The sequence below is a fragment of the Apium graveolens genome, chromosome 4 (genome assembly GCF_009905375.1).
Source record: "Apium graveolens cultivar Ventura chromosome 4, ASM990537v1, whole genome shotgun sequence".
Lineage (NCBI taxonomy): Eukaryota > Viridiplantae > Streptophyta > Magnoliopsida > Apiales > Apiaceae > Apium > Apium graveolens.
The window spans coordinates 301,563,339-301,569,338 of NC_133650.1; positions in this window are offsets into that span (position 1 = coordinate 301,563,339).

Sequence of the window (6,000 nt, forward strand, 5' to 3'; positions counted from 1 at the left end):
GTTATGTTTACTTCTGAGTTAAACAAGCCAAGTTTCTCGTGAACTTAATAATTAAAAAATAAAACTTAACTAAAATTTAGTTTATAAATAATAATAAAAAATTCGAAAAAAAAATTCGGAAAAAAAATTCATCTATTAATTTTACATGAATTTGAGCTTGAGTTAGAATCGAGCCGAGTTCTCAAATTCGAGTTGAGTTCTAGTCACACTTGGTATGCACTCATTCTGACTCATTTTAACTAAATAAATGTGAATGTATAGATCGACTTGAATAGAAGTTCGAGTCAAGTTGAGTTCAGTTACAAGAGTTCGAGTTCGAGGTGCTCGCAAGTTCGAGTTAGAGGTGCTTGCGAGCAGCCTTGCCGGACACGAATTACAGTCTATAGCCCCAATTTGAAGCCCTTTAGCGGTCATGTGTGTATAATTGAATACTTTGTGTGAGTTGGTAGGTAGTCAGCCGTATCCAATTTTATGTCTATGACAATTTATGATGTCAAAAAAATCGATCAGTCAATTAGAAAGCTAAATAAACTCATGCAATCTTCATAGTTTGTTCAACAACCTGTCATCAAATTAACATTTTCCCTTTTATAAATACCCATGTAAGGTATTACTTCTCAACAACAGAAAAACTGAAGTGCAAAGTTTATCATAACTTCCTCTAAAATATGGTACGTTTATTTTTGGTACTATTACTACTTACCAACCTTGACATGAGTCTAGGAACAAGGCATCTCTTGCACAATAGTCCCTCCGCTACCTTGCCCCCAATGATTACAATCTCGTCCCTGCCCAATACTGCATTACCTCCGTTACCAGCCATGCCTACGCTACCCAAGGTCGCATTTCCACCTCTTCCCGCTGTTTCGATGCCTACGATCCCAACTTTGCCAAGCGCACAGGTTCCATCTATGCCAATCCCCACGATGCCGACCCTCCCAAAACTAACACTACCTCATCTTCCTTCCATCCCTACTTCTAAACCAACTACTATGCCCGCAATTCCTTCAATTCCTTTCTTCTCACCACCACCATCCAATTAACTAGGCTTCACCTGAGAAGATTTTATTGATCTTTTTTCCTCAGGAAATATGTACTACATATATTATCATTTTGTTTGAATTTCTTGTATCACTCTATCTCATATGTGAAGTTTGGAATTTGTATTATAGATTCATTAAAATTTATTTACGATAAATGTTTACATTCTTATATGCTCATACATAATGTTTTTAGCTTTACTCCAAGATTAGCATGCATAAACATCCCTAAATGTTGGAACCATGGGAACATTGAGTTCACACTACAAGAGGAAGGGGTTTTACGATAGAATAAATACAAAGAATCTGTCACAATTGACCGACTTTGAGACGCAAAAAACTGTCATAAATGCATGTGTCGTAAGTTCTTTTTCTGTCGTACTATCTTATTCAGTCGTAAGTTATTTGTGGGTCTCATACTAAATAAAAACAATCATTAAAAAAAGAAAAAAACAAAAGTGCGACGAAATCAGTCATAATTGTTTTCAAATTTGTGGCGTAATTCGTCATAACTATTCCCAGAATTACGACATTATCCATCACATAATTTTTAAAATTATGACACAATCCGTCATAAAATTGCACAGAAATTATGACGAAATCCGTCATATAGTCCCCATTTTTGTGACAGGTACCAACATAAATATGCCCAGTAAGTATGCTCATATGCCTACGGTAGCGACAAAATCTGACCTAAAATTCTCAAATAAGCTCAGTACTACGACGGAATTCATCGTTTTAATCACATGTTGTGACAGATTCCGTGGCTAGTTTATAGTACACCTATGTTTTTACCATTGTCCTCAAATTGTATAATTAAACCAGTGATTCATTCACAGATTTCTCAACACACATACAAACTAATAACCCATACAAAATATTACAACACGTTTAGAAAAATTAATCAAGTAGTCAAATCCACATTACGCATCAGGAAAAAAGAGAAACACCTCAAATTCGACAAACATATGTCGCACAGTTATAAGACAGACATATGTCGCATAATTATAAGACAAGCATATGTCACACAGTTAAAGCATATGTCACACAGTTATAGCAAATGAAAGCATAATTATGCCTAAACCCATTAGTCAGCTAATATCCAAAAGAAGGCATAAGTCGCCCCCAAGCTGCAAAAGTTAGCCACTAAACTAATATATTCGAAGTTAACATAAACCAGCCTTATAACTGGAACCCAGCTGGTATGTCAATCTCCAAACTGATCCAGATCCCGTTAGAGTTACCACTTCGACTACGACTTTGACGTGGAGAACGTGATTGATTTCCATTATCATCTTCATCAGAATGATACTCAGTCTCACGAGCGATCCCCTTACCCTGCAATATTAAAAAAAGTTATATAAACTTGATTTCCTCAAACGCCCAACAGAATTAGACATAAAGTAAACTTTACACTAAGGATGACCAGGATGTGAAATGATAAATGATAAAGTGAAAGACTATTATGAAGTTACCATCTATATTGTTCTGATAGTAGTTAGGATATAAAATAGAAAAGTTGCATGAATATATACACAATTCCACATGTGTCTAATATTTGTAATTAACTTATCTCGCACTAAAATTTATAACAGACCAACTTAATTAAGAATAAGAATTAGAGTATAATAGATTTCGATCACAATACACCTAACTGAAATATTAACTTGAGGCATTCTATATAATATTATAGAGTAATTGATGTTCTAAATACGGTTTGAACCATACTAGACTTTCCCATAATAACAAGATGGCAGAAAGGGTGAAAGTGATTAGTAGCTACAGCCTATAGGCTGTCCAGGGTCCACGAATTTGACCTGGCCAGTTTTGGTGCTATTTTATATAATTTATCTCCTTTGACAAATTTTAGTTTACTAACATATTATGTCGTACCTCAGTAAACCAAAATATTTAAACATAAGTCACTAGTAGCTTGAAAACTAAAATTGGTGACTCTTACCCCAGAATTACCGATTTTTATTTATCTCTCAATTTGGTGCATCTCGTCTTACCCAAGTTACTAGTTTCTAGATAACTTAAAATAGTGACTCTCATTTAATTGTCTTTTTTTTTTGCTTTTTCTGAATAATATTAGACCAATAAACAAAATATAATGTTTACAAAATGTTTGGACCACAATATACCTTTTGGCAGTTTCTAGTAGAAGGGTTACTTTTCTAGGATTTCGTTTAACACTGACACCATCGCCTGCACAAGTTCCCTCATAGTTGTCATAGTGATTGGGTGGTCCGATGGCAGGTCACTTAATCTCGCCACCACAGACTGTGCCAAAATATTGACTTGCTCTGGTGCGAGGTCAAATTAATCTGAATGTGTATGTGCAAATGCAACAGTGCGGTCCACTTCTTGCATGACAAGATTGTCTGTCATGTGCTCAACAAAAAATCTTCCAGTGGAAGCACCTGACTCATCATCAACATATCGTCGACGACGCCTTTTACCAGATTCACGAGAAAGAGCTACACGGGCACACACAAACAAATACATATATATAAGTTGATTGGAAAAAAATGACATAATGAACGATATGAATACAAATGCAGTGCATATTATATAATTAATAAACATACGTATAAGTTTGGAAGCACTCGTGCATGGAATATCGATGATGGCATTTTTTCGAACACCCACAACTTTTACCCATGTATCAATTGGTGCTTCCAAAGGATTCTCGTTGTGCTCTCCATAATTTACTAGATATTGTTCCTAAATGCATGTGTAAAAAATTATAAATAATAAAAGTGTAAAATCAAATTAAACTGGAAATAAAAAAGGCATTATCTGTAAACAAAATTCCTAAAATGAAAAAAATAAAACCATAAAAAAAGAGTTCAGATTAATGCTAAATAAAAAAACAAGGAACATATGATTTTAAAAAGCATAAAGGTTGAATTTTTAGCCTGCCAAATACCAAATATTACCCATGTGTACATATACAATTTTATAGACAAATACGTTTTTAAAATAAACTGTCAGAACGAGGTTTAAAACTAAAAATATAAGAAACCGAAGCACAGAATAATATTGTTGTGAATATGTTGTGTACTTGATGATCACTTAAACAACATGTCTGAGTAGATTTTACTTAGTGAAATTATGTAGCACTCGACGGATAAGAGTTTTAGTCCTAACGGATAACTCATTATAGTCCCAACGGATGATTAACTTATTATCCATCGAGTGAGTAGCTTATGTAATAATAAGTTTGTAGCACAGTGATGTATGCACCTTTGTATAGAATCTGTAGTAGCATATAAGTCATGTTGACTTTAACTAGATATGCAGAATAGGTTGATTAACTGTACATAAGCAATGTCTTGTAATTCTGTATAAGTGAAATGAAGTCAAGTGCCAAAATAGCTACCGACGGATGATTAACAAAGCTTCGACGGATGATCAAATGACTATCAACGGATGTTTAACATAGCAGTCGACGGATGATCAATTAAGTCATCGACGGATGATCTGAAAGTCGACGGATGATCATATCAGGATTCAAACATCAGTTGAACAGTGAAAGCTGACACACAGCCGTCGAGTTGGATACAAACACACTGTGGAAGCCCATTAACTGGGTAATAGAGGACGAAAAGCAACAAAGATCAAGACTGTTAGATTTTATATTTGTTCAGTTCTTTTGACTTTGTAATCTTGGTAATATATAAACCAAGAGAGTAGCAAATAGAAAAATAACTGAGATAGCTGAGAAACATAAAAACAGAGAAATCTTTGTAAGCACAATCTTTAGCATTTCCTGTATTCTCAGCAGTTCTATTTTGTAAGCAGCTGTGAGCATTTCTGCACACAGAGTCCTCTCGATATATTATATATATCTCTGGTGGAATTATTTAAATCCACCAGAAAGTTTTTAAAGACTCTTGTTTTTAATTACTTATATTTTGATTCATTAAAGTTTACATTCCGCATTGTGCTAATCAAAACAAATATATCCATAATCGAGTTGAACATTTTTATTTCAAGAAAAAGGTTCAAGAATATCATTCAACCCCCCTTCTGAAATTCTTGCTATATTGTTAAGGGACTAACAATTGGTATTAGAGCAAGCTCTTAATCTACAAAGAGTTTAAAGATCAAAACAATTCAGCAAGATGAACAAGAAAGATGTTGGAGTCAAGATTCCTTTTCTTGATAAAGATAATTACCATCATGGGAAGGTAAAGATGCATCTTCATATGCTTTCTCAATATGAGGCCTATGTGGACTGCATAGAAAGAGGCCCTCATGTTCCAATGAGAGCTGCAACAGGAAATGAACCATCTGTTCCAAAGCCAAGGCATGAATGGTCTGATCCTGATATTGAACAAGTCAGGAAAGATAAAAAGGCCATGAACATTTTGTTCAATGGTGTTGATGCAGACATGTTTGATAACATTATCAACTGCAAGACTGCCAAGGAAGTTTGGGACACAATACAGATAATTTGTGATGGTACTGAGCAAGTAAGAGAAAATAAAATGCAGCTCCTGATTCAGAAATATGAGCATTTTCACAATGAAGAAAGTGAGTCACTCACTGACATTTTTAGTAGATTCCAAAAGCTACTAAATGCTCTTAAATTGCATGGAAGAGTCTATCAGACTAAAGACTCCAATCTGAAATTTCTCAGATCTCTTCCAAAGGAATGGAAACCAATGACAGTCTCATTAAGAAACTCCCAAGACTATAAGGAGTTTACTTTGGAGAGACTGTATGGCATTCTGAAGACCTATGAGCTTGAAATAGAGCAGGATGAAAGAATGGAGAGAGGAAAGAAGAAAGGAGGATCCATTGCACAAGTTGCTGATCTGGAAAAGGAGAAGGAAGTGAAGATGGAAGCTGTGGAATCAACTTCAAAGGCCTGTGAAAGCAAGGGTAAAGGGCTAGCTGCAGAAAATGAAGATTCATTGAGCCAAGATGACATGGAGGACATTGATGAGCA